This window comes from Anopheles funestus, unplaced genomic scaffold, assembly GCF_943734845.2.
Source record: "Anopheles funestus unplaced genomic scaffold, idAnoFuneDA-416_04 scaffold_18_ctg1, whole genome shotgun sequence".
Taxonomy (NCBI): domain Eukaryota; kingdom Metazoa; phylum Arthropoda; class Insecta; order Diptera; family Culicidae; genus Anopheles; species Anopheles funestus.
This window is the reverse complement of record NW_026045355.1, coordinates 303,161-330,158: the sequence shown is the minus strand read 5'-3', so window position 1 is coordinate 330,158 and position 26,998 is coordinate 303,161. Positions and strand designations below refer to the sequence as shown.

General features: G+C 45.0%; 1 long non-coding RNA gene across 1 annotated transcript in view; it reads left to right on the top strand.

Moving 5' to 3' along the window:
* The window catches only part of LOC125774522 (uncharacterized), a 102,656-nt gene that overhangs the window by 19,225 nt on the left and 56,433 nt on the right, over positions 1–26,998 (top strand). The window contains exon 2 of the long non-coding RNA XR_007421004.1: positions 23,479–24,332. This is a non-coding gene — a long non-coding RNA (uncharacterized LOC125774522). The remainder of the gene's footprint in view (positions 1–23,478; positions 24,333–26,998) is intronic.

The following is a 26,998-nucleotide window of genomic DNA, read 5'->3' as shown; positions in this document are numbered from 1 at the left end:
TCTTGGCTAAGGTGTCTCGGCTAATGTGTCTTGGCTAATGTGTCTTGGCTAAGGTGTCTTGGCTAATGTGTCTTGGCTAAGGTGTCTTGGCTAAGGTGTCTTGGCTAAGGTGTCTTGTTTATGGTGTCTTGGCTAAGGTGTCTTGGCTAATGTGTCTTGGCTAATGTGTCTTGGCTAAGGTGTCTTGGCTAATGTGTCTTGGCTAAGGTGTCTCGGCTAATGTGTCTTGGCTAATGTGTCTTGGCTAAGGTGTCTTGGCTAATGTGTCTTGGCTAATGTGTCTTGGCTAAGGTGTCTTGGCTAATGTGTCTTGGCTAAGGTGTCTTGGCTAAGGTGTCTTGGCTAAGGTGTCTTGGCTATGGTGTCTTGGCTAAGGTGTCTTGGCTAAGGTGTCTTGGCTAATGTGTCTTGGCTAATGTGTCTTGGCTAAGGTGTCTTGGCTAAGGTGTCTTGGCTAATGTGTCTTGGCTAAGGTGTCTTGGCTAAGGTGTCTTGGCTAATGTGTCTCGGCTAATGTGTCTTGGCTAAGGTGTCTTGGCTAAGGTGTCTTGGCTAAGGTGTCTTGGCTAATGTGTCTCGGCTAATGTGTCTTGGCTAATGTGTCTTGGCTACTGTGTCTTGGCTAAGGTGTCTTGGCTAAGGTGTCTCGGCTAAGGTGTCTTGGCTAATGTGTCTCGGCTAATGTGTCTTGGCTAAGGTGTCTTGGCTAATGTGTCTTCGCTAATGTGTCTTGGCTAAGTTGTCTTCGCTAATGTGTCTTGGCTAATGTGTCTTGGCTAATGTGTCTTGGCTAATGTGTCTTGGCTAATATGTCTTTACTAAGGTGTCTTGGCTAAGGTGTCCTCGCTAATGTGTCTTGGCTAAGGTGTCTTGGCTAATGTGTCTTGGCTAAGGTGTCTTGGCTAAGGTGTCTTGGCTAAGGTGTCTTGGCTAATGTGTCTTGGCTAATGTGTCTTGGATAATGTGTCTTGGCTAATGTGTCTTGTCTAATGTGTCTTGGCTAAGGTGTCTTGGCTAAGGTGTCTTGGCTAAGGTGTCTTGGCTAAGGTGTCTTGGCTAAGGTGTCTTGGCTAAGGTGTCTTGGCTAATGTGTCTTGGCTAATGTGTCTTGGCTAAAGTGTCTTGGCTAAGGTGTCTTGGCTAATGTGTCTTGGCTAAGGTGTCTTGGCTAATGTGTCTTGGCTAAGGTGTCTTGGCTAATGTGTCTCGGCTAAGGTGTCTTGGCTAATGTGTCTTGGCTAATGTGTCTTGGCTAAGGTGTCTTGGCTAAGGTGTCTTGGCTAATGTGTCTCGGCTAATGTGTCTTGGCTAATGTGTCTTGGCTAAAGTGTCTTGGCTAAGGTGTCTTGGCTAAGGTGTCTTCGCTAATGTGTCTTGGCTAAGGTGTCTTGGCTAATGTGTCTTGGCTAAGGTGTCTTGGCTAATGTGTCTTGGCTAATGTGTCTTGGCTACTGTGTCTTGGCTAATGTGTCTTGGCTAATGTGTCTTGGCTAAGGTGTCTTGGCTAATGTGTCTTGGCTAATGTGTCTTGGCTAAGGTGTCTTGGCTAAGGTGTCTCGGCTAATGTGTCTTGGCTAATGTGTCTTGGCTAATGTGTCTTGGCTAATGTGTCTTGGCTAATGTGTCTTGGCTAAGGTGTCTTGGCTAAGGTGTCTTGGCTAATGTGTCTTGGCTAAGGTGTCTTAGCTAATGTGTCTTGGCTAATGTGTCTTGGCTAAGGTGTCTTGGCTAAGGTGTCTTGGCTTATGTGTCTTGGCTAATGTGTCTCGGCTAATGTGTCTTGGCTAATGTGTCTTGGCTAATGTGTCTTGGCTAAGGTGTCTTGGCTAAGGTGTCTTCGCTAATGTGTCTTGGCTAAGGTGTCTTGGCTAATGTGTCTTGGCTAAGGTGTCTTGGCTAATGTGTCTTGGCTAATGTGTCTTGGCTACTGTGTCTTGGCTAATGTGTCTTGGCTAATGTGTCTTGGCTAAGGTGTCTTGGCTAATGTGTCTTGGCTAAGGTGTCTTGGCTAATGTGTCTTGGCTAAGGTGTCTTGGCTAAGGTGTCTTGGCTAATGTGTCTCGGCTAATGTGTCTTGGCTAATGTGTCTTGGCTAATGTGTCTTGGCTAAGGTGTCTTGGCTAAGGTGTCTTCGCTAATGTGTCTTAGCTAAGGTGTCTTGGCTAATGTGTCTTGGCTAAGGTGTCTTGGCTAAGGTGTCTTGGCTAATGTGTCTTGGCTAATGTGTCTTGGCTAATGTGTCTCGGCTAAGGTGTCTTGGCTAATGTGTCTTGGCTTATGTGTCTTGGCTAAGGTGTCTTGGCTAAGGTGTCTTGGCTAAGGTGTCTCGGCTAAGGTGTCTTGGCTCATGTGTCTTGGCTAATGTGTCTTGGCTAAGGTGTCTTGGCTAAGGTGTCTTGGCTAATGTGTCTTGGCTAAGGTGTCTTGGCTAATGTGTCTTGGCTAAGGTGTCTTGGCTAATGTGTCTTGGCTAATGTGTCTTGGCTAATGTGTCTTGGCTAATGTGTCTTGGCTAAGGTGTCTTGGCTAATGTGTCTTGGCTAAGGTGTCTTGGCTAAGGTGTCTTGGCTAAGGTGTCTCGGCTTATGTGTCTTGGCTAAGGTGTCTTGGCTAATGTGTCTTGGCTAAGGTGTCTTGGCTAAGGTGTCTTCGCTAATGTGTCTTGGCTAAGGTGTCTTGGCTAATGTGTCTTGGCTAAGGTGTCTTGGCTAATGTGTCTTGGCTAATGTGTCTTGGCTAAGGTGTCTTGGCTAAGGTGTCTTGGCTAAGGTGTCTTGGCTAATGTGTCTTGGCTAATGTGTCTTGGCTAATGTGTCTCGGCTAAGGTGTCTTGGCTAAGGTGTCTCGGCTAATGTGTCTTGGCTAAGGTGTCTTGGCTAAGGTGTCTTGGCTAATGTGTCTCGGCTAATGTGTCTTGGCTAAGGTGTCTTGGCTAAGGTGTCTTGGCTAAGGTGTCTTGGCTAAGGTGTCTTGGCTAAGGTGTCTTGGCTAATGTGTCTTGGCTAATGTGTCTTGGCTAAGGTGTCTTGGCTAAGGTGTCTTGGCTAATGTGTCTTGGCTAACGTGTCTTGGCTAATGTGTCTTGGCTAAGGTGTCTTGGCTAATGTGTCTTGGCTAAGGTGTCTTGGCTAATGTGTCTTGGCTAAAGTGTCTTGGCTAAGGTGTCTTGGCTAAGGTGTCTTGGCTAAGGTGTCTTGGCTAATGTGTCTTGGCTAAGGTGTCTTGGCTAATGTGTCTTGGCTAATGTGTCTTGGCTAAGGTGTCTTGGCTAATGTGTCTTGGCTAATGTGTCTTAGCTAAGTTGTCTTGGCTAAGGTGTCTTGGCTAATGTGTCTTGGCTAAGGTGTCTTGGCTAAGGTGTCTCGGCTAATGTGTCTTGGCTAATGTGTCTTAGCTAAGTTGTCTTGGCTAAGGTGTCTTGGCTAATGTGTCTTGGCTAAGGTGTTTTGGCTAAGGTGTCTCGGCTAATGTGTCTTGGCTAATGTGTCTTGGCTAAGGTGTCTTGGCTAAGGTGTCTTGGCTAATGTGTCTTGGCTAATGTGTCTTGGCTAAGGTGTCTTGGCTAAGGTGTCTCGGCTAATGTGTCTTGGCTAATGTGTCTTGGCTAATGTGTCTTGGCTAAGGTGTCTTGGCTAAGGTGTCTTGGCTAATGTGTCTTGGCTAATGTGTTTTGGCTAATGTGTCTTGGCTAAGGTGTCTTGGCTAATGTGTCTTGGCTAATGTGTCTTGGCTAAGGTGTCTTGGCTAAGGTGTCTTGGCTAAGGTGTCTTGGCTAATGTGTCTTGGCTAATGTGTCTTGGCTAATGTGTCTCGGCTAAGGTGTCTCGGCTAATGTGTCTTGGCTAATGTGTCTTGGCTAAGGTGTCTTGGCTAAGGTGTCTTGGCTAAGGTGTCTTGGCTAAGGTGTCTCTTCTAATGTGTCTTGGCTAATGTGTCTTGGCTAAGGTGTCTTGGCTAATGTGTCTTGGCTAAGGTGTCTTGGCTAAGGTGTCTTGGCTAAGGTGTCTTGGCTAAGGTGTCTTGGCTAAGGTGTCTCGGCTAATGTGTCTCGGCTAATGTGTCTTGGCTAATGTGTCTTGGCTAAGGTGTCTTGGCTAAGGTGTCTCGGCTAATGTGTCTTGGCTAATGTGTCTTGGCTAAGGTGTCTTGGCTAATGTGTCTTAGCTAAGGTGTCTTGGCTAAGGTGTCTTGGCTAAGGTGTCTTAGCTAAGGTGTCTTGGCTAATGTGTCTTGGCTAAGGTGTCTTGGCTAAGGTGTCTTGGCTAATGTGTCTTGGCTAATGTGTCTTGGCTAAGGTGTCTTGGCTAATGTGTCTTGGCTAATGTGTCTTGGCTAAGGTGTCTTGGCTAATGTGTCTTGGCTAATGTGTCTTGGCTAAGGTGTCTTGGCTAATGTGTCTTGGCTAATGTGTCTTGGCTAATGTGTCTTGGCTAAGGTGTCTTGGCTAATGTGTCTTGGCTAATGTGTCTTGGCTAAGGTGTCTTGGCTAATGTGTCTTGGCTAAGGTGTCTTGGCTAAGGTGTCTTGGCTAAGGTGTCTTGGCTAAGGTGTCTTGGCTAAGGTGTCTTGGCTAAGGTGTCTTGGCTAATGTGTCTTGGCTAATGTGTCTTGGCTAAGGTGTCTTGGCTAAGGTGTCTTGGCTAAGGTGTCTTGGCTAATGTGTCTTGGCTAATGTGTCTTGGCTAATGTGTCTCGGCTAAGGTGTCTTGGCTAAGGTGTCTCGGCTAATGTGTCTTGGCTAAGGTGTCTTGGCTAAGGTGTCTTGGCTAAGGTGTCTTGGCTAATGTGTCTTGGCTAATGTGTCTTGGCTAAGGTGTCTTGGCTAATGTGTCTTGGCTAATGTGTCTTGGCTAAGGTGTCTTGGCTAATGTGTCTTAGCTAAGGTGTCTTGGCTAAGGTGTCTTGGCTAATGTGTCTTGGCTAAGGTGTCTTGGCTAAGGTGTCTTGGCTAAGGTGTCTTGGCTAAGGTGTCTTGGCTAATGTGTCTTGGCTAAGGTGTCTTGGCTAAGGTGTCTTGGCTAATGTGTCTTGGCTAATGTGTCTTGGCTAAGGTGTCTTGGCTAAGGTGTCTTGGCTAAGGTGTCTTGGCTAAGGTGTCTTGGCTAAGGTGTCTTGGCTAATGTGTCTTGGCTAATGTGTCTTGGCTAATGTGTCTTGGCTAATGTGTCTTGGCTAAGGTGTCTTATCTAATGTGTCTTGGCTAATGTGTCTTGGCTAATGTGTCTTGGCTAAGGTGTCTTGGCTAATGTGTCTTGGCTAAGGTGTCTTGGCTAATGTGTCTTGGCTAAGGTGTCTTGGCTAAGGTGTCTTGGCTAAGGTGTCTTGGCTAATGTGTCTTGGCTAATGTGTCTTGGCTAAGGTGTCTTGGCTAAGGTGTCTTGGCTAAGGTGTCTTGGCTAATGTGTCTTGGCTAATGTGTCTTGGCTAATGTGTCTCGGCTAAGGTGTCTTGGCTAATGTGTCTTGGCTAATGTGTCTTGGCTAAGGTGTCTTGGCTAAGGTGTCTTGGCTAAGGTGTCTCGGCTAATGTGTCTTGGCTAATGTGTCTTGGCTAAGGTGTCTTGGCTAAGGTGTCTTCGCTAATGTGTCTTGGCTAAGGTGTCTTGGCTAATGTGTCTTGGCTAAGGTGTCTTGGCTAATGTGTCTTGGCTAATGTGTCTTGGCTAATGTGTCTTGGCTAATGTGTCTTGGCTAAGGTGTCTTGGCTAAGGTGTCTTGGCTAATGTGTCTTGGCTAATGTGTCTTGGCTAATGTGTCTTGGCTAATGTGTCCTGGCTAAGGTGTCTTGGCTAATGTGTCTTGGCTAATGTGTCTTGGCTAAGGTGTCTTGGCTAATGTGTCTTGGCTAAGGTGTCTTGGCTAAGGTGTCTTGGCTAATGTGTCTCGGCTAATGTGTCTTGGCTAAGGTGTCTTGGCTAATGTGTCTTGACTAATGTGTCTTGGCTAATGTGTCTTGGCTAAAGTGTCTTGGCTAAGGTGTCTTGGCTAATGTGTCTTGGCTAAGGTGTCTTGGCTAATGTGTCTTGGCTAAGGTGTCTTGGCTAAGGTGTCTCGGCTTATGTGTCTTGGCTAATGTGTCTTGGCTAAGGTGTCTTGGCTAATGTGTCTTGGCTAAGGTGTCTTGGCTAATGTGTCTTGGCTAATGTGTCTTGGCTAATGTGTCTTGGCTAAGGTGTCTTGGCTAATGTGTCTTGGCTAAGGTGTCTTGGCTAAGGTGTCTTGGCTAATGTGTCTCGGCTAATGTGTCTTGGCTAATGTGTCTAGGCTAAGGTGTCTTTTCTAAGGTGTCTTGGCTATGGTGTCTCGGCTAATGTGTCTTGGCTAATGTGTCTTGGCTAAGGTGTCTTGGCTAATGTGTCTTGGCTAATGTGTCTTGGCTAATGTGTCTTGGCTAAGGTGTCTTGGCTAAGGTGTCTTGGCTAATGTGTCTATTATGGAGTTAGGTGTTGCTCGTTCGAGTGCTATTTATCGACTGCTCTTTATTCTTAGTCTAATACATACATACATATACTTACATCTAACGCTTACACTATACGCTTATACGCTAACCTACACTTACGACACTACATTCTCCCCCTTAAACGAAGTTTACTTTCTATCTAGGATACTTTAATCTTGGTTGTCCTTCCAGTCTTTTCGATCGTCTTAACGGTGGAGGACTTGATTCACTCCTTTTCCTTTTATGTGAAATATTTACATTTGTTGGTACTACAATTACATTCTTACTCATCCTACTATCCTTTTTCCTTATTTGGTTTTTATGCACCATGCGTATTACTCCATTCAGACTTATTAAGTATCTTAGACCACTTATTTTCTTTTTGACTATTGCTGGAATCCATCTCATATGTTCCTTAAAGTGATTTTTGTAATACACTTCTTCCTCTTCTTCATACTGATCATGATTTGTTATCATTGGAACTTGCCTTCTTGATTCTACCTTAGTTAAGATTTGTCTTTCGTGTCCTTTTATAGGATTTACTTTTGTTATTAATGTGTGTGGTACGTAGCAAAATACTCTCTCCGACGGCGTGACTTTAGTTACAGTACATGGACTATTTCTATAACTGATTAGAAAGTGATTCAGCTTCCTTTGTAGACTTAATGGTTTTAATCTTGTATCCAACAAATACTTTTTTAGACTATCTTTTACTGTCCTAACCGCTCTCTCGGCCAACCCGTTTGACTGTGGGTGGTACGGCGGGGACTTACTCACTTTTATACCTTTTGCTCTTAAGAACGACAAAAACTTTTCTGAACTAAATGGAGGACCATTATCTGACACGATTTCCTCTGGTAACCCAAAATATGCAAAAAATATTTCTAGCATCTCTATAACATTTTCTGCCTTAGTACTTTTCATAATTTTTACTTCCATGAACTTGGAAAAACTATCGACTATTATAAATAACGTACTATTTTCAAAAAAGAAAAAATCTATATGCACTCTTTGAAACGGACGCGTACATTGCAACCATTTGGTTGCGACTATTTCTTTTGGTACGATTTGTCTACACTGACAGACTTGACATGCTTTTATATACTGCTCAAAATCTCTATCCATATTTTTCCACCACACGAGTTTCCTAGCTGACATTTTCATTCTTACCAAACCATCATGGTTTTCATGGAATAGACTGACTATTTTATCTTTCAGCTTATCTGGTATTACTACTCGATCGTTAAAAAATAATACTCCATCTTCTATTGCTAAACTGTTACTAACTTTAGCATAATCTTTCAACTCCCATTTCACATTGTTCGACCATCCATACTTAACATTTTTGTAGACTTTTTGCAAAATACTATCTGACTTTTGGAATTGTTTGACCAACTCAATATCGATAATTGAAGAAGACGAAATCGCATTTAATTGTGTGAACTCCTCATCTATCTCTAAAATTTCTGCCAAAGGTAATCTACTTAACCCATCCACGTGACCCATACATTTTCCTGGCCTATGCTCTATCACATATTCATAATTGGCTAATAACAATGCCCATCGGCTCAGCCTAGCTACTGCTATAGACGAAGTTGTTCTTGACGGTTTGAATATTTCTTTGACGCCTGAGTTATCTGTTACCAGTTTGAATTTGATTCCGTAAATGTATTTATGAAACTTTTGGACACCGAAAACAACGGCTAATGCTTCCTTATGAACCTGTGCGTAATTTCTCTGTGCTTGAGAAAGAGTTGTTGAAGCAAAATATATAGGTTTTTCTACCCCTCCAATTTCATGAGACAAAACTGCACCTAAACCGTAAGGACTTGCATCTACTGCTAAAATAACAGGTTTTTTAGGATCAAATGGTACTAAAACGTTGTTATCTACTAACATTGATTTCGCTTTTTCGAATGATTCCTGACATTCCTTTGACCATACATATTTTTTGTCTTTGCGTAGAAGTTCATACATCGGACTCAATATTGTTGCTAGATTTGGCAAAAACCTGCTGTAATAATTTATCATGCCTAGATACGCTTGTAATTGCATCACATCTGATGGTACCGGTGCTTCAATAATCGCTTTTACTTTTGACTCATTTGGTGTTATTCCGTTCTTTGATATTTTGTAGCCTAGGTACTCTATTTCTGTTTTAAAAAATTCCGACTTCTTTTCGTTTATCTTTACTTTATGCAATTCCAGCCTTTTTAAAACTTCGCATACATTCTCCATGCATTGTTTTTCATTTTCTCCGCCAACGAGTATGTCGTCCATATACGCAATGCCTTTAGTCTTTAACAATATTTGATCTACTATTGTTTGAAATATTGCAGGCGCAGACTGTACTCCAAATGGCATTCTAGTGTACTTGTATAGCCCTTTATGCGTATTTATAGTACAAATATTTTGCGAATTTTCTGATAACTTTACTTGCAAGTACGCTCCTGTTAGGTCTATTTTGCAAAAAACTGTCCAATTTGCAATTTTCGCCAAAATATCATCAATCCTCGGTAATGGGTAATGTTCTACCGTAAGATATTTATTTATCGTAGCTTTTCCATCCAAACAGATACGTACTGAGCCATCACTTTTTCCTACAACCACTATAGGGCTCGCCCACGCTGATGTACGTATTGGTACTAGTATACCGTCATTCACTAATTTATCTAGGTTGGCTTCAACTTTTTCTATTAATGCGAACGGCACTGAATACGCTTTATGGAAAATTGGGGTAAAATTAGGTTTTAACACTAAACTGGCTTCAAACCCTTCTATCGTTTCCTTGTTATTTCCGTTTGTTAGATTCGGAAACATTTTTTTCATGTCTCCAAGCCATTTGTCCGCTTCGATTTGATTTAATTTAAAACCTTTTCGCCAATCCGGAAATAATATATCCAACGCATCACGACCTAGTAAAGGATTACCGTTATTTTCTGTTTTAATTACGTTGACTTCTAGACGGACCGTTTTACTTTTTATCGCTACGTTTACGCATATTTTTCCTAACGGTGTCAGACGTTGACCCGATGCCGTAATAAAACGCAAATGTGTTTGTTCTAATTCGACATTAGCAAACTCTTTCCGATACACACTCTCCGGTATTACCGTATTACACGCACCACAGTCTATCTCAAACGCAATGTCTACACCGTTGATATTTAAAACGCACACTTCTGGATTACTGATCGTATTCTCTTCTAATATGCGTGTTAGCGACACATCCTTCGGTTCCGCTCGCAAACTATGCACGTTCGTACTTCGGCAACACGACGACACATGACCATACTTCTTACAGTTGAAACACTGCCACATACGCGCAGGACATGTCTGTGGATTATGCGATCTTCCACATCTGTAACACTGCTGCTGCTGCTGCTGCTGCTGCTGCTGCTGCTGCTGCTGCTGCTGCTTGCTCTCCTGCTTATGCGTGTAGCTCTGTTGATGTAAAGGTGTACTGTTCCCACGGTGGTAGTGCACTTTTGGACCGACGCTTCGTTTTGGCGCACACTTAATCACCGCCATTTCCCTCGGTTTCTCTTTCGATGTAAATGTTTCGTTTTGTTCATCCGCAGCTTCCCATGTTCTGGCGATATTTTCTGCACTCTCGAATGTTAACTCGGACTCTCGAAGAAGACGTTTCCTTAGTCCTTCATCTCGGACACCAACTACTAATTGATCTCGCAAGCTTTCCTTTAGACAGCACGTGAATTTACACGATTGTGCGAGCGATTTCAGTTCCACGATGTACTCCGCAACAGAACTATCTTTTTGTAGACAGTTTCTAAAGTTGAACCGTTCCGCCACTACGTTGACTTTCTGTTCCAATTGCTCTTGCAGCTTAATGCACAGCTTCTCGTAGTTTAGCGTCTTTGGCTGTTCAGGCAACACCATCTTTGATATGAGGCTATACAGCGATGCTCCTCCCAACGTTAACAACATCACTGTTTTCTTTGAATCTTCCACCTCGTTAACTTGGAAAAAAATATCAATACGTTCCAAGTACTCCCTGATGCTTTCGCCCATGACAAATGGTTCAATTTCTCCGATTAACGACATGACTAATATTTGACTTTTCGTTTGCTTTTTCCTCGTCGCCAACTATTATGGAGTTAGGTGTTGCTCGTTCGAGTGCTATTTATCGACTGCTCTTTATTCTTAGTCTAATACATACATACATATACTTACATCTAACGCTTACACTATACGCTTATACGCTAACCTACACTTACGACACTACAGTGTCTTGGCTAAGGTGTCTTGGCTAAGGTGTCTTGGCTAATGTGTCTTGGCTAATGTGTCTTGGCTAAAGTGTCTTGGCTAAGGTGTCTTGGCTAATGTGTCTTGGCTAAGGTGTCTTGGCTAAGGTGTCTTGGCTAAGGTGTCTTGGCTAAGGTGTCTCGGCTAAGGTGTCTTGGCTAATGTGTCTCGGCTAAGGTGTCTTGGCTAATGTGTCTTGGCTAATGTGTCTTGGCTAAGGTGTCTTGGCTAAGGTGTCTTGGCTAAGGTGTCTCGGCTAATGTGTCTTAGCTAATGTGTCTTGGCTAATGTGTCTTGGCTAAGGTGTCTTGGCTAAGGTGTCTTCGCTAATGTGTCTTGGCTAATGTGTCTTGGCTAAGGTGTCTTGGCTAATGTGTCTTGGCTAATGTGTCTTGGCTAATGTGTCTTGGCTAAGGTGTCTTGGCTAATGTGTCTTGGCTAAGGTGTCTTGGCTAATGTGTCTTGGCTAAGGTGTCTTGGCTAATGTGTCTTGGCTAATGTGTCTTGGCTAATGTGTCTTGGCTAATGTGTCTTGGCTAATGTGTCTTGGCTAATGTGTCTTGGCTAATGTGTCTTGGCTAATGTGTCTTGGCTAAGGTGTCTTGGCTAATGTGTCTTGGCTAATGTGTCTTGGCTAAGGTGTCTTGGCTAAGGTGTCTTGGCTAAGGTGTCTCGGCTAATGTGTCTTGGCTAATGTGTCTTGGCTAATGTGTCTTGGCTAAGGTGTCTTGGCTAAGGTGTCTTGGCTAAGGTGTCTTGGCTAAGGTGTCTTGGCTAATGTGTCTTGGCTAAGGTGTCTTGGCTAATGTGTCTTAGCTAAGGTGTCTTGGCTAAGGTGTCTTGGCTAAGGTGTCTTGGCTAAGGTGTCTTGGCTAATGTGTCTTGGCTAAGGTGTCTTGGCTAATGTGTCTTGGCTAAGGTGTCTTGGCTAAGGTGTCTTGGCTAAGGTGTCTTGGCTAATGTGTCTTGGCTAAGGTGTCTTGGCTAAGGTGTCTCGGCTAATGTGTCTTGGCTAATGTGTCTTGGCTAAGGTGTCTTGGCTAATGTGTCTTGGCTAATGTGTCTTGGCTAAGGTGTCTTGGCTAATGTGTCTTGGCTAATGTGTCTTGGCTAAGGTGTCTTGGCTAATGTGTCTTGGCTAATGTGTCTTGGCTAATGTGTCTTGGCTAAGGTGTCTTGGCTAATGTGTCTTGGCTAATGTGTCTTGGCTAATGTGTCCTGGCTAAGGTGTCTTGGCTAATGTGTCTTGGCTAATGTGTCTTGGCTAAGGTGTCTTGGCTAATGTGTCTTGGCTAAGGTGTCTTGGCTAAGGTGTCTTGGCTAATGTGTCTCGGCTAATGTGTCTTGGCTAAGGTGTCTTGGCTAGGGTGTCTTGGCTAAGGTGTCTTGGCTAAGGTGTCTCGGCTAATGTGTCTTGGCTAATGTGTCTTGGCTAAGCTGTCTTGGCTAATGTGTCTTGGCTAATGTGTCTTGGCTAAGGTGTCTTGGCTAAGGTGTCTTGGCTAATGTGTCTTGGCTAATGTGTCTTGGCTAATGTGTCTTGGCTAATGTGTCTTAGCTAAGGTGTCTTGGCTAAGGTGTCTTGGCTAATGTGCCTTGGCTAAGGTGTCTTGGCTAAGGTGTCTTGGCTAATGTGTCTTGGCTAAGGTGTCTTGGCTAAGGTGTCTTGGCTAATGTGTCTTGGCTAATGTGTCTTGGCTAATGTGTCTTGGCTAAGGTGTCTTGGCTAATGTGTCTTGGCTAAGGTGTCTTGGCTAAGGTGTCTTGGCTAAGGTGTCTTGGCTAATGTGTCTTGGCTAATGTGTCTTGGCTAAGGTGTCTTGGCTAATGTGTCTTGGCTAAGGTGTCTTGGCTAATGTGTCTTGGCTAATGTGTCTTGGCTAAGGTGTCTTGGCTAATGTGTCTTAGCTAAGGTGTCTTGGCTAAGGTGTCTTGGCTAATGTGCCTTGGCTAAGGTGTCTTGGCTAAGGTGTCTTGGCTAAGGTGTCTCGGCTTATGTGTCTTGGCTAATGTGTCTTGGCTAAGGTGTCTTGGCTAATGTGTCTTGGCTAAGGTGTCTTGGCTAATGTGTCTTGGCTAATGTGTCTTGGCTAATGTGTCTTGGCTAAGGTGTCTTGGCTAATGTGTCTTGGCTAAGGTGTCTTGGCTAAGGTGTCTTGGCTAATGTGTCTCGGCTAATGTGTCTTGGCTAATGTGTCTTGGCTAAGGTGTCTTGGCTAAGGTGTCTTGGCTATGGTGTCTCGGCTAATGTGTCTTGGCTAATGTGTCTTGGCTAAGGTGTCTTGGCTAAGGTGTCTTGGCTAATGTGTCTTGGCTAATGTGTCTTGGCTAAGGTGTCTTGGCTAAGGTGTCTTGGCTAAGGTGTCTTGGCTAATGTGTCTTGGCTAAGGTGTCTTGGCTAAGGTGTCTTGGCTAAGGTGTCTTGGCTAATGTGTCTTGGCTAATGTGTCTTGGCTAATGTGTCTTGGCTAATGTGTCTCGGCTAAGGTGTCCTGGCTAATGTGTCTTGGCTAAGGTGTCTTGGCTAATGTGTCTTGGCTAATGTGTCTTGGCTAAGGTGTCTCGGCTAATGTGTCTTGGCTAAGGTGTCTTGGCTAGGGTGTCTTGGCTAAGGTGTCTTGGCTAAGGTGTCTCGGCTAATGTGTCTTGGCTAATGTGTCTTGGCTAAGGTGTCTTGGCTAAAGTGTCTTGGCTAAGGTGTCTTGGCTAAGGTGTCTTGGCTAATGTGTCTTGGCTAAGGTGTCTCGGCTAATGTGTCTTGGCTAAGGTGTCTTGGCTAAGGTGTCTTGGCTAATGTGTCTTGGCTAATGTGTCTTGGCTAAGGTGTCTTGGCTAAGGTGTCTTGGCTAAAGTGTCTTGGCTAAGGTGTCTTGGCTAAGGTGTCTCGGCTAAGGTGTCTTGGCTAATGTGTCTTGGCTAAGGTGTCTTGGCTAATGTGTCTTGGCTAATGTGTCTTGGCTAAGGTGTCTTGGCTAATGTGTCTTGGCTAATGTGTCTTGGCTAAGGTGTCTTGGCTAATGTGTCTTAGCTAAGGTGTCTTGGCTAAGGTGTCTTGGCTAATGTGCCTTGGCTAAGGTGTCTTGGCTAAGGTGTCTTGGCTAAGGTGTCTCGGCTTATGTGTCTTGGCTAATGTGTCTTGGCTAAGGTGTCTTGGCTAATGTGTCTTGGCTAAGGTGTCTTGGCTAATGTGTCTTGGCTAATGTGTCTTGGCTAATGTGTCTTGGCTAAGGTGTCTTGGCTAATGTGTCTTGGCTAAGGTGTCTTGGCTAAGGTGTCTTGGCTAATGTGTCTCGGCTAATGTGTCTTGGCTAATGTGTCTTGGCTAAGGTGTCTTGGCTAAGGTGTCTTGGCTAATGTGTCTCGGCTAATGTGTCTTGGCTAATGTGTCTTGGCTAATGTGTCTTGGCTAAGGTGTCTTGGCTAATGTGTCTTGGCTAAGGTGTCTTGGCTAATGTGTCTTGGCTAATGTGTCTTGGCTAAGGTGTCTTGGCTAATGTGTCTTGGCTAAGGTGTCTCGGCTAATGTGTCTTGGCTAAGGTGTCTTGGCTAAGGTGTCTTGGCTAATGTGTCTTGGCTAATGTGTCTTGGCTAATGTGTCTTGGCTAAGGTGTCTTGGCTAAAGTGTCTTGGCTAAGGTGTCTTGGCTAAGGTGTCTTGGCTAAGGTGTCTTGGCTAATGTGTCTTGGCTAAGGTGTCTTGGCTAATGTGTCTTGGCTAATGTGTCTTGGCTAAGGTGTCTTGGCTAATGTGTCTTGGCTAATGTGTCTTGGCTAAGGTGTCTTGGCTAATGTGTCTTAGCTAAGGTGTCTTGGCTAAGGTGTCTTGGCTAATGTGCCTTGGCTAAGGTGTCTTGGCTAAGGTGTCTTGGCTAAGGTGTCTCGGCTTATGTGTCTTGGCTAATGTGTCTTGGCTAATGTGTCTTGGCTAATGTGTCTTGGCTAAGGTGTCTTGGCTAATGTGTCTTGGCTAATGTGTCTTGGCTAATGTGTCTTGGCTAAGGTGTCTTGGCTAATGTGTCTTGGCTAATGTGTCTTGGCTAAGGTGTCTTGGCTAATGTGTCTCGGCTAATGTGTCTTGGCTAATGTGTCTTGGCTAAGATGTCTTGGCTAAGGTGTCTTGGCTATGGTGTCTCGGCTAATGTGTCTTGGCTAATGTGTCTTGGCTAAGGTGTCTTGGCTAAGGTGTCTTGGCTAATGTGTCTTGGCTAATGTGTCTTGGCTAAGGTGTCTTGGCTAAGGTGTCTTGGCTAAGGTGTCTTGGCTAATGTGTCTTGGCTAAGGTGTCTTGGCTAATGTGTCTTGGCTAAGGTGTCTTGGCTAATGTGTCTTGGCTAATGTGTCTTGGCTAATGTGTCTTGGCTAATGTGTCTCGGCTAAGGTGTCTTGGCTTATGTGTCTTGGCTAATGTGTCTTGGCTAAGGTGCCTTGGCTAAGGTGTCTTCGCTAATGTGTCTTGGCTAAGGTGTCTTGGCTAATGTGTCTTGACTAAGGTGTCTTGGCTAATGTGTCTTGGCTAATGTGTCTTGGCTAATGTGTCTTGGCTAAGGTGTCTTGGCTAATGTGTCTTGGCTAAGGTGTCTTGGCTAATGTGTCTTGGCTAAGGTGTCTTGGCTAATGTGTCTTGGCTAATGTGTCTTGGCTAATGTGTCTTGGCTAATGTGTCTTGGCTAATGTGTCTTGGCTAATGTGTCTTGGCTAATGTGTCTTGGCTAATGTGTCTTGGCTAAGGTGTCTTGGCTAATGTGTCTTGGCTAATGTGTCTTGGCTAAGGTGTCTTGGCTAAGGTGTCTTGGCTAAGGTGTCTTGGCTAAGGTGTCTCGGCTAATGTGTCTTGGCTAAGGTGTCTTGGCTAAGGTGTCTTGGCTAATGTGTCTTGGCTAATGTGTCTTGGCTAATGTGTCTTGGCTAAGGTGTCTTGGCTAAAGTGTCTTGGCTAAGGTGTCTTGGCTAAGGTGTCTTGGCTAAGGTGTCTTGGCTAAGGTGTCTTGGCTAAGGTGTCTTGGCTAAGGTGTCTTGGCTAATGTGTCTTGGCTAATGTGTCTTGGCTAATGTGTCTTGGCTAATGTGTCTTGGCTAATGTGTCTTGGCTAATGTGTCTTGGCTAAGGTGTCTTGGCTAAGGTGTCTTGGCTAAGGTGTCTCGGCTAATGTGTCTTGGCTAAGGTGTCTTGGCTAAGGTGTCTTGGCTAATGTGTCTTGGCTAATGTGTCTTGGCTAATGTGTCTTGGCTAAGGTGTCTTGGCTAAAGTGTCTTGGCTAAGGTGTCTTGGCTAAGGTGTCTTGGCTAAGGTGTCTTGGCTAATGTGTCTTGGCTAAGGTGTCTTGGCTAATGTGTCTTGGCTAATGTGTCTTGGCTAATGTGTCTTGGCTAATGTGTCTTGGCTAATGTGTCTTGGCTAATGTGTCTTGGCTAATGTGTCTTGGCTAATGTGTCTTGGCTAAGGTGTCTTGGCTAAGGTGTCTTGGCTAAGGTGTCTCGGCTAATGTGTCTTGGCTAAGGTGTCTTGGCTAAGGTGTCTTGGCTAATGTGTCTTGGCTAATGTGTCTTGGCTAATGTGTCTTGGCTAAGGTGTCTTGGCTAAAGTGTCTTGGCTAAGGTGTCTTGGCTAAGGTGTCTTGGCTAAGGTGTCTTGGCTAATGTGTCTTGGCTAAGGTGTCTTGGCTAAGGTGTCTTGGCTAAGGTGTCTTGGCTAATGTGTCTTGGCTAAGGTGTCTTGGCTAATGTGTCTTGGCTAATGTGTCTTGGCTAATGTGTCTTGGCTAATGTGTCTTGGCTAAGGTGTCTTGGCTAATGTGTCTCGGCTAATGTGTCTTGGCTAAGGTGTCTTGGCTAATGTGTCTTGGCTAAGGTGTCTTGGCTAATGTGTCTTGGCTAATGTGTCTTGGCTAAGGTGTCTTGGCTAATGTGTCTTGGCTAATGTGTCTTAGCTAAGTTGTCTTGGCTAAGGTGTCTTGGCTAATGTGTCTTGGCTAAGGTGTCTTGGCTAAGGTGTCTCGGCTAATGTGTCTTGGCTAATGTGTCTTAGCTAAGTTGTTTTGGCTAAGGTGTCTTGGCTAATGTGTCTTGGCTAAGGTGTCTTGGCTAAGGTGTCTCGGCTAATGTGTCTTGGCTAATGTGTCTTGGCTAAGGTGTCTTGGCTAAGGTGTCTTGGCTAATGTGTCTTGGCTAATGTGTCTTGGCTAAGGTGTCTTGGCTAAGGTGTCTTGGCTAATGTGTCTTGGCTAATGTGTCTTGGCTAATGTGTCTTGGCTAAGGTGTCTTGGCTAAGGTGTCTTGGCTAATGTGTCTTGGCTAATGTGTTTTGGCTAATGTGTCTTGGCTAAGGTGTCTTGGCTAATGTGTCTTAGCTAAGGTGTCTTGGCTAAGGTGTCTTGGCTAATGTGTCTTGGCTAATGTGTCTTGGCTAATGTGTCTTGGCTAAGGTGTCTTGGCTAAAGTGTCTTGGCTAAGGTGTCTTGGCTAAGGTGTCTTGGCTAAGGTGTCTTGGCTAATGTGTCTTGGCTAAGGTGTCTTGGCTAATGAGTCTTGGCTAATGTGTCTTGGCTAAGGTGTCTTGGCTAATGTGTCTTGGCTAATGTGTCTTGGCTAAGGTGTCTTGGCTAATGTGTCTTAGCTAAGGTGTCTTGGCTAAGGTGTCTTGGCTAATTTGCCTTGGCTAAGGTGTCTTGGCTAAGGTGTCTTGGCTAAGGTGTCTCGGCTAATGTGTCTTGGCTAATGTGTCTTGGCTAAGGTGTCTTGGCTAATGTGTCTTGGCTAAGGTGTCTTGGCTAATGTGTCTTGGCTAATGTGTCTTGGCTAATGTGTCTTGGCTAAGGTGTCTTGGCTAATGTGTCTTGGCTAAGGTGTCTTGGCTAAGGTGTCTTGGCTAATGTGTCTCGGCTAATGTGTCTTGGCTAATGTGTCTTGGCTAAGGTGTCTTGGCTAAGGTGTCTTGGCTAATGTGTCTCGGCTAATGTGTCTTGGCTAATGTGTCTTGGCTAATGTGTCTTGGCTAAGGTGTCTTGGCTAATGTGTCTTGGCTAAGGTGTCTTGGCTAATGTGTCTTGGCTAATGTGTCTTGGCTAAGGTGTCTTGGCTAATGTGTCTTGGCTAAGGTGTCTCGGCTAATGTGTCTTGGCTAAGGTGTCTTGGCTAAGGTGTCTTGGCTAATGTGTCTTGGCTAATGTGTCTTGGCTAATGTGTCTTGGCTAAGGTGTCTTGGCTAAAGTGTCTTGGCTAAGGTGTCTTGGCTAAGGTGTCTTGGCTAAGGTGTCTTGGCTAATGTGTCTTGGCTAAGGTGTCTTGGCTAATGTGTCTTGGCTAATGTGTCTTGGCTAAGGTGTCTTGGCTAATGTGTCTTGGCTAATGTGTCTTGGCTAAGGTGTCTTAGCTAAGGTGTCTTGGCTAAGGTGTCTTGGCTAATGTGTCTTGGCTAAGGTGTCTTGGCTAAGGTGTCTTGGCTAAGGTGTCTCGGCTTATGTGTCTTGGCTAATGTGTCTTGGCTAAAGTGTCTTGGCTAATGTGTCTTGGCTAAGGTGTCTTGGCTAATGTGTCTTGGCTAATGTGTCTTGGCTAATGTGTCTTGGCTAAGGTGTCTTGGCTAATGTGTCTTGGCTAAGGTGTCTTGGCTAAGGTGTCTTGGCTAATGTGTCTCGGCTAATGTGTCTTGGCTAATGTGTCTTGGCTAAGGTGTCTTGGCTAAGGTGTCTTGGCTATGGTGTCTCGGCTAATGTGTCTTGGCTAATGTGTCTTGGCTAAGGTGTCTTGGCTAAGGTGTCTTGGCTAATGTGTCTTGGCTAATGTGTCTTGGCTAAGGTGTCTTGGCTAAGGTGTCTTGGCTAAGGTGTCTTGGCTAATGTGTCTTGGCTAAGGTGTCTTGGCTAATGTGTCTTGGCTAAGGTGTCTTGGCTAATGTGTCTTGGCTAATGTGTCTTGGCTAATGTGTCTTGGCTAATGTGTCTCGGCTAAGGTGTCTTGGCTTATGTGTCTTGGCTAATGTGTCTTGGCTAAGGTGTCTTGGCTAAGGTGTCTTCGCTAATGTGTCTTGGCTAAGGTGTCCTGGCTAATGTGTCTTGGCTAAGGTGTCTTGGCTAATGTGTCTTGGCTAATGTGTCTTGGCTAATGTGTCTTGGCTAAGGTGTCTTGGCTAATGTGTCTTGGCTAAGGTGTCTTGGCTAATGTGTCTTGGCTAATGTGTCTTGGCTAATGTGTCTTGGCTAATGTGTCTTGGCTAATGTGTCTTGGCTAATGTGTCTTGGCTAATGTGTCTTGGCTAATGTGTCTTGGCTAATGTGTCTTGGCTAATGTGTCTTGGCTAATGTGTCTTGGCTAAGGTGTCTTGGCTAATGTGTCTTGGCTAATGTGTCTTGGCTAAGGTGTCTTGGCTAAGGTGTCTTGGCTAAGGTGTCTTGGCTAAGGTGTCTTGGCTAATGTGTCTTGGCTAAGGTGTCTTGGCTAAGGTGTCTTGGCTAATGTGTCTTGGCTAATGTGTCTTGGCTAATGTGTCTTGGCTAAGGTGTCTTGGCTAAAGTGTCTTGGCTAAGGTGTCTTGGCTAAGGTGTCTTGGCTAAGGTGTCTTGGCTAATGTGTCTTGGCTAAGGTGTCTTGGCTAAGGTGTCTTGGCTAAGGTGTCTTGGCTAATGTGTCTTGGCTAATGTGTCTTGGCTAATGTGTCTTGGCTAATGTGTCTTGGCTAAGGTGTCTTGGCTAATGTGTCTCGGCTAATGTGTCTTGGCTAAGGTGTCTTGGCTAATGTGTCTTGGCAAAGGTGTCTTGGCTAATGTGTCTTGGCTAATGTGTCTTGGCTAAGGTGTCTTGGCTAATGTGTCTTGGCTAATGTGTCTTAGCTAAGTTGTCTTGGCTAAGGTGTCTTGGCTAATGTGTCTTGGCTAAGGTGTCTTGGCTAAGGTGTCTCGGCTAATGTGTCTTGGCTAATGTGTCTTAGCTAAGTTGTTTTGGCTAAGGTGTCTTGGCTAATGTGTCTTGGCTAAGGTGTCTTGGCTAAGGTGTCTCGGCTAATGTGTCTTGGCTAATGTGTCTTGGCTAAGGTGTCTTGGCTAAGGTGTCTTGGCTAATGTGTCTTGGCTAATGTGTCTTGGCTAAGGTGTCTTGGCTAAGGTGTCTCGGCTAATGTGTCTTGGCTAAAGTGTCTTGGCTAATGTGTCTTGGCTAAGGTGTCTTGGCTAAGGTGTCTTGGCTAATGTGTCTTGGCTAATGTGTTTTGGCTAATGTGTCTTGGCTAAGGTGTCTTGGCTAATGTGTCTTAGCTAAGGTGTCTTGGCTAAGGTGTCTTGGCTAATGTGTCTTGGCTAAGGTGTCTTGGCTAAGGTGTCTCGGCTAATGTGTCTTGGCTAATGTGTCTTGGCTAAGGTGTCTTGGCTAAGGTGTCTTGGCTATGGTGTCTCGGCTAATGTGTCTTGGCTAATGTGTCTTGGCTAAGGTGTCTTGGCTAAGGTGTCTTGGCTAATGTGTCTTGGCTAATGTGTCTTGGCTAAGGTGTCTTGGCTAATGTGTCTTGGCTAAGGTGTCTTGGCTAATGTGTCTTGGCTAAGGTGTTTTGGCTAATGTGTCTTGGCTAAGGTGTCTTGGCTAATGTGTCTTGGCTAATGTGTCTTGGCTAATGTGTCTTGGCTAATGTGTCTCGGCTAAGGTGTCTTGGCTTATGTGTCTTGGCTAATGTGTCTTGGCTAAGGTGTCTTGGCTAATGTGTCTTGGCTAAGGTGTCTTGGCTAATGTGTCTTGGCTAAGGTGTCTTGGCTAATGTGTCTTGGCTAAGGTGTCTCGGCTAATGTGTCTTGGCTAATGTGTCTTGGCTAATGTGTCTTGGCTAATGTGTCTTGGCTAATGTGTCTTGGTTAATGTGTCTTGGCTAATGTGTCTTGGCTAATGTGTCTTGGCTAAGGTGTCTTGGCTAATGTGTCTTGGCTAATGTGTCTTGGCTAAGGTGTCTTGGCTAAGGTGTCTTGGCTAAGGTGTCTTGGCTAAGGTGTCTCGGCTAATGTGTCTTGGCTAAGGTGTCTTGGCTAAGGTGTCTTGGCTAATGTGTCTTGGCTAATGTGTCTTGGCTAATGTGTCTTAGCTAATGTGTCTTGGCTAATGTGTCTTGGCTAAGGTGTCTTGGCTAAGGTGTCTTCGCTAATGTGTCTTGGCTAAGGTGTCTTGGCTAATGTGTCTTGGCTAAGGTGTCTTGGCTAATGTGTCTTGGCTAATGTGTCTTGGCTAATGTGTCTTGGCTAAGGTGTCTTGGCTAATGTGTCTTGGCTAAGGTGTCTTGGCTAATGTGTCTTGGCTAAGGTGTCTTGGCTAATGTGTCTTGGCTAATGTGTCTTGGCTAATGTGTCTTGGCTAATGTGTCTTGGCTAATGTGTCTTGGCTAAGGTGTCTTGGCTAATGTGTCTTGGCTAATGTGTCTTGGCTAATGTGTCTTGGCTAAGGTGTCTTGGCTAATGTGTCTTGGCTAATGTGTCTTGGCTAAGGTGTCTTGGCTAAGGTGTCTTGGCTAAGGTGTCTCGGCTAATGTGTCTTGGCTAAGGTGTCTTGGCTAAGGTGTCTTGGCTAATGTGTCTTGGCTAATGTGTCTTGGCTAATGTGTCTTGGCTAAGGTGTCTTGGCTAAAGTGTCTTGGCTAAGGTGTCTTGGCTAAGGTGTCTTGGCTAAGGTGTCTTGGCTAATGTGTCTTGGCTAAGGTGTCTTGGCTAAGGTGTCTTGGCTAAGGTGTCTTGGCTAATGTGTCTTGGCTAATGTGTCTTGGCTAATGTGTCTTGGCTAATGTGTCTTGGCTAATGTGTCTTGGCTAATGTGTCTTGGCTAAGGTGTCTTGGCTAATGTGTCTCGGCTAATGTGTCTTGGCTAAGGTGTCTTGGCTAATGTGTCTTGGCTAAGGTGTCTTGGCTAATGTGTCTTGGCTAATGTGTCTTGGCTAAGGTGTCTTGGCTAATGTGTCTTGGCTAATGTGTCTTAGCTAAGTTGTCTTGGCTAAGGTGTCTTGGCTAATGTGTCTTGGCTAAGGTGTCTTGGCTAAGGTGTCTCGGCTAATGTGTCTTGGCTAATGTGTCTTAGCTAAGTTGTTTTGGCTAAGGTGTCTTGGCTAATGTGTCTTGGCTAAGGTGTCTTGGCTAAGGTGTCTCGGCTAATGTGTCTTGGCTAATGTGTCTTGGCTAAGGTGTCTTGGCTAAGGTGTCTTGGCTAATGTGTCTTGGCTAATGTGTCTTGGCTAAGGTGTCTTGGCTAAGGTGTCTCGGCTAATGTGTCTTGGCTAATGTGTCTTGGCTAATGTGTCTTGGCTAAGGTGTCTTGGCTAAGGTGTCTTGGCTAATGTGTCTTGGCTAATGTGTTTTGGCTAATGTGTCTTGGCTAAGGTGTCTTGGCTAAGGTGTCTTAGCTAAGGTGTCTTGGCTAAGGTGTCTTGGCTAATGTGTCTTGGCTAAGGTGTCTTGGCTAAGGTGTCTCGGCTAATGTGTCTTGGCTAAGGTGTCTTGGCTAAGGTGTCTTGGCTAAGGTGTCTTGGCTAATGTGTCTTGGCTAATGTGTCTTGGCTAAGGTGTCTTGGCTAATGTGTCTTGGCTAAGGTGTCTTGGCTAATGTGTCTTGGCTAATGTGTCTTGGCTAAGGTGTCTTGGCTAATGTGTCTTAGCTAAGGTGTCTTGGCTAAGGTGTCTTGGCTAATGTGCCTTGGCTAAGGTGTCTTGGCTAAGGTGTCTTGGCTAAGGTGTCTCGGCTTATGTGTCTTGGCTAATGTGTCTTGGCTAAGGTGTCTTGGCTAATGTGTCTTGGCTAAGGTGTCTTGGCTAATGTGTCTTGGCTAATGTGTCTTGGCTAATGTGTCTTGGCTAAGGTGTCTTGGCTAATGTGTCTTGGCTAAGGTGTCTTGGCTAAGGTGTCTTGGCTAATGTGTCTCGGCTAATGTGTCTTGGCTAATGTGTCTTGGCTAAGGTGTCTTGGCTAAGGTGTCTTGGCTATGGTGTCTCGGCTAATGTGTCTTGGCTAATGTGTCTTGGCTAAGGTGTCTTGGCTAAGGTGTCTTGGCTAATGTGTCTTGGCTAATGTGTCTTGGCTAATGTGTCTTGGCTAATGTGTCTTGGCTAATGTGTCTTGGCTAATGTGTCTTGGCTAAGGTGTCTTGGCTAATGTGTCTTGGCTAAGGTGTCTTGGCTAAGGTGTCTTGGCTAAGGTGTCTTGGCTAATGTGTCTTGGCTAAGGTGTCTTGGCTAAGGTGTCTCGGCTAATGTGTCTTGGCTAATGTGTCTTGGCTAATGTGTCTTGGCTAATGTGTCTTGGCTAATGTGTCTCGGCTAAGGTGTCTTGGCTAATGTGTCTTGGCTAATGTGTCTCGGCTAATGTGTCTTGGCTAATGTGTCTTGGCTAATGTGTCTTGGCTAATGTGTCTTGGCTAAGGTGTCTTGGCTAAGGTGTCTTGGATAATGTGTCTTGGCTAAGGTGTCTTGGCTAAGGTGTCTCGGCTAATGTGTCTTGGCTAATGTGTCTTGGCTAAGGTGTCTTGGCTAAGGTGTCTTCGCTAATGTGTCTTGGCTAATGTGTCTTGGCTAATGTGTCTTGGCTAAGGTGTCTTGGCTAATGTGTCTTGGCTAAGGTGTCTTGGCTAAGGTGTCTCGGCTTATGTGTCTTGGCTAATGTGTCTTGGCTAAGGTGTCTTGGCTAATGTGTCTTGGCTAAGGTGTCTTGGCTAATGTGTCTTGGCTAATGTGTCTTGGCTAATGTGTCTTGGCTAATGTGTCTTGGCTAAGGTGTCTTGGCTAATGTGTCTTGGCTAAGGTGTCTTGGCTAATGTGTCTTGGCTAAGGTGTCTTGGCTAAGGTGTCTTGGCTAATGTGTCTTGGCTAATGTGTCTTTAATAAGGTGTCTTGGCTAATGTGTCTTGGCTAAGGTGTCTTGGCTAAGGTGTCATGGCTAAGGTGTCTTGGCTAAGGTGTCTTGGCTAAGGTGTCTTGGCTAATGTGTCTTGGCTAAGGTGTCTTGGCTAATGTGTCTTGGCTAAGGTGTCTTGGCTAAGGTGTCTTGGCTAATGTGTCTTGGCTAAGGTGTCTTGGCTAAGGTGTCTTGGCTAATGTGTCTTGGCTAAGGTGTCTTGGCTAAGGTGTCTTGGCTAAGGTGTCTTGACTAATGTGTCTTGGCTAATGTGTCTTGGCTAATGTGTCTCGGCTAAGGTGTCTTGGCTAATGTGTCTTGGCTAATGTGTCTTGGCTAAGGTGTCTTGGCTAAGGTGTCTTGGCTAAGGTGTCTCGGCTAATGTGTCTTGGCTAATGTGTCTTTGCTAATGTGTCTTGGCTAAGGTGTCTTGGCTAAGGTGTCTTCGCTAATGTGTCTTGGCTAAGGTGTCTTGGCTAATGTGTCTTGGCTAAGGTGTCTTGGCTAATGTGTCTTGGCTAATGTGTCTTGGCTAATGTGTCTTGGCTAATGTGTCTTGGCTAAGGTGTCTTGGCTAATGTGTCTTGGCGAATGTGTCTTGGCTAATGTGTCTTGGCTAAGGTGTCTTCGCTAAGGTGTCTTCGCTAATGTGTCTTGGCTAAGGTGTCTTGGCTAAGGTGTCTTTGCTAATGTGTCTTGGCTAATGTGTCTTGGCTAAGGTGTCTTGGCTAAGGTGTCTTGGCTAATGTGTCTTGGCTAATGTGTCTTGGCTAATGTGTCTTGGATAAGGTGTCTTGGCTAATGTGTCTTGGCTAATGTGTCTTGGCTAATGTGTCTTGGCTAATGTGTCTTGGCTAATGTGTCTTGGCTAAGGTGTCTTGGCTAATGTGTCTTGGCTAAGGTGTCTTGGCTAATGTGTCTTGGCTAATGTGTCTTGGCTAATGTGTCTTGGCTAAGGTGTCTTGGCTAGGGTGTCTTGGCTAATGTGTCTTGGCTAAGGTGTCTTGGCTAATGTGTTTTGGCTAATGTGTTTTGGCTAATGTGTCTCGGCTAATGTGTCTTGGCTAATGTGTCTTGGCTAATGTGTCTTGGCTAAGGTGTCTTGGCTAATGTGTCTTGGCTATGGTGTCTTGGCTAAGGTGTCTTGGCTAATGTGTCTTGGCTAATGTGTTTTGGCTAATGTGTTTTGGCTAATGTGTCTCGGCTAATGTGTCTTGGCTAAGGTGTCTTGGCTAAGGTATCTTGGCTAAGGTGTCTTGGCTAATGTGTCTTGGCTAATGTGTCTTGGCTAATGTGTCTCGGCTAAGGTGTCTTGGCTAATGTGTCTTGGCTAATGTGTCTTGGCTAAGGTGTCTTGGCTAAGGTGTCTTGGCTAAGGTGTCTCGGCTAATGTGTCTTGGCTAATGTGTCTTGGCTAAGGTGTCTTGGCTTATGTGTCTTAGCTAATGTGTCTTGGCTAAGGTGTCTTGGCTAAGGTGTCTTCGCTAATGTGTCTTGGCTAAGGTGTCTTGGCTAATGTGTCTTGGCTAAGGTGTCTTGGCTTATGTGTCTTGGCTAATGTGTCTTGGCTAATGTGTCTTGGCTAATGTGTCTTGGCTAATGTGTCTTGGCTAAGGTGTCTTGGCTAAGGTGTCTTGGCTAATGTGTCTTGGCTAATGTGTCTTGGCTAATGTGTCTTGGCTAATGTGTCTTGGCTAATGTGTCTTGGCTAATGTGTCTTGGCTAAGGTGTCTTGGCTAATGTGTCTTGGCTAAGGTGTCTTGGCTAAGGTGTCTTGGCTAATGTGTCTTGGCTAATGTGTCTCGGCTAAGGTGTCTTGGCTAATGTGTCTTGGCTAATGTGTCTTGGCTAAGGTGTCTTGGCTAAGGTGTCTCGGCTAATGTGTCTTGGCTAATGTGTCTCGGCTAAGGTGTCTTGGCTAATGTGTCTTGGCTAATGTGTCTTGGCTAAGGTGTCTTGGCTAAGGTGTCTTCGCTAATGTGTCTTGGCTAAGGTGTCTTGGCTAATGTGTCTTGGCTAAGGTGTCTTGGCTTATGTGTCTTGGCTAATGTGCCTTGGCTAATGTGTCTTGGCTAATGTGTCTTGGCTAATGTGTCTTGGCTAAGGTGTCTTGTCTAAGGTGTCTTGGCTAATGTGTCTTGGCTAATGTGTCTTGGCTAATGTGTCTTGGCTAATGTGTCTTGGCTAATGTGTCTTGGCTAAGGTGTCTTGGCTAATGTGTCTTGGCTAATGTGTCTTGGCTAATGTGTCTTGGCTAAGGTGTCTTGGCTAATGTGTCTTGGCTAAGGTGTCTTGGCTAATGTGTCTTGGCTAATGTGTCTTGGCTAAGGTGTCTTGGCTAATGTGTCACGGCTAATGTGTCTTGGCTAAGGTGTCTTGGCTAAGGTGTCTTGGCTAAGGTGTCTTGGCTAATGTGTCTAGGCTAAGGTGTCTTGGCTAAGGTGTCTTGGCTAATGTGTCTTGGCTAAGGTGTCTTGGCTAATGTGTCTTGGCTAATGTGTCTTGGCTAATGTGTCTTGGCTAAGGTGTCTTGGCTAAGGTGTCTTCGCTAATGTGTCTTGGCTAAGGTGTCTTGGCTAAGGTGTCTTGGCTAAGGTGTCTTGGCTAATGTGTCTTGGCTAATGTGTCTTGGCTAATGTGTCTTGGCTAATGTGTCTTGGCTAATGTGTCTTGGCTAAGGTGTCTTGGCTAATGTGTCTTAGCTAAGCTGTCTTGGCTAAGGTGTCGTGGCTAAGGTGTCTTGGCTAATGTGTCTTGGCTAATGTGTCTTGGCTAATGTGTCTCGGCTAAGGTGTCTTGGCTAATGTGTCTTGGCTAATGTGTCTTGGCTAAGGTGTCTTGGCTAAGGTGTCTTGGCTAAGGTGTCTCGGCTAATGTGTCTTGGCTAATGTGTCTCGGCTAATGTGTCTTGGCTAAGGTGTCTTGGCTAATGTGTCTTGGCTAAGGTGTCTTGGCTAAGGTGTCTTCGCTAATGTGTCATGGCTAAGGTGTCTTGGCTAATGTGTCTTGGCTAATGTGTCTTGGCTAATGTGTCTTGGCTAATGTGTCTTGGCTAATGTGTCTTGGCTAAGGTGTCTTGGCTAATGTGTCTTGGCTAAGGTGTCTTGGCTAATGTGTCTTGGCTAAAGTGTCTTGGCTAAGGTGTCTTGGCTAAGGTGTCTTGGCTAAGGTGTCTTGGCTAATGTGTCTTGGCTAAGGTGTCTTGGATAATGTGTCTTGGCTAAGGTGTCTTGGCTAATGTGTCTTGGCTAATGTGTCTTGGCTAATGTGTCTTGGCTAATGTGTCTTGGCTAATGTGTCTTGGCTAAGGTGTCTTGGCTAAGGTGTCTTGGCTAAGGTGTCTTGGCTAATGTGTCTTTAATAAGGTGTCTTGGCTAATGTGTCTTGGCTAATGTGTCTTGGCTAATGTGTCTTGGCTAAGGTGTCTTGGCTAAGGTGTCTTGGCTAAGGTGTCT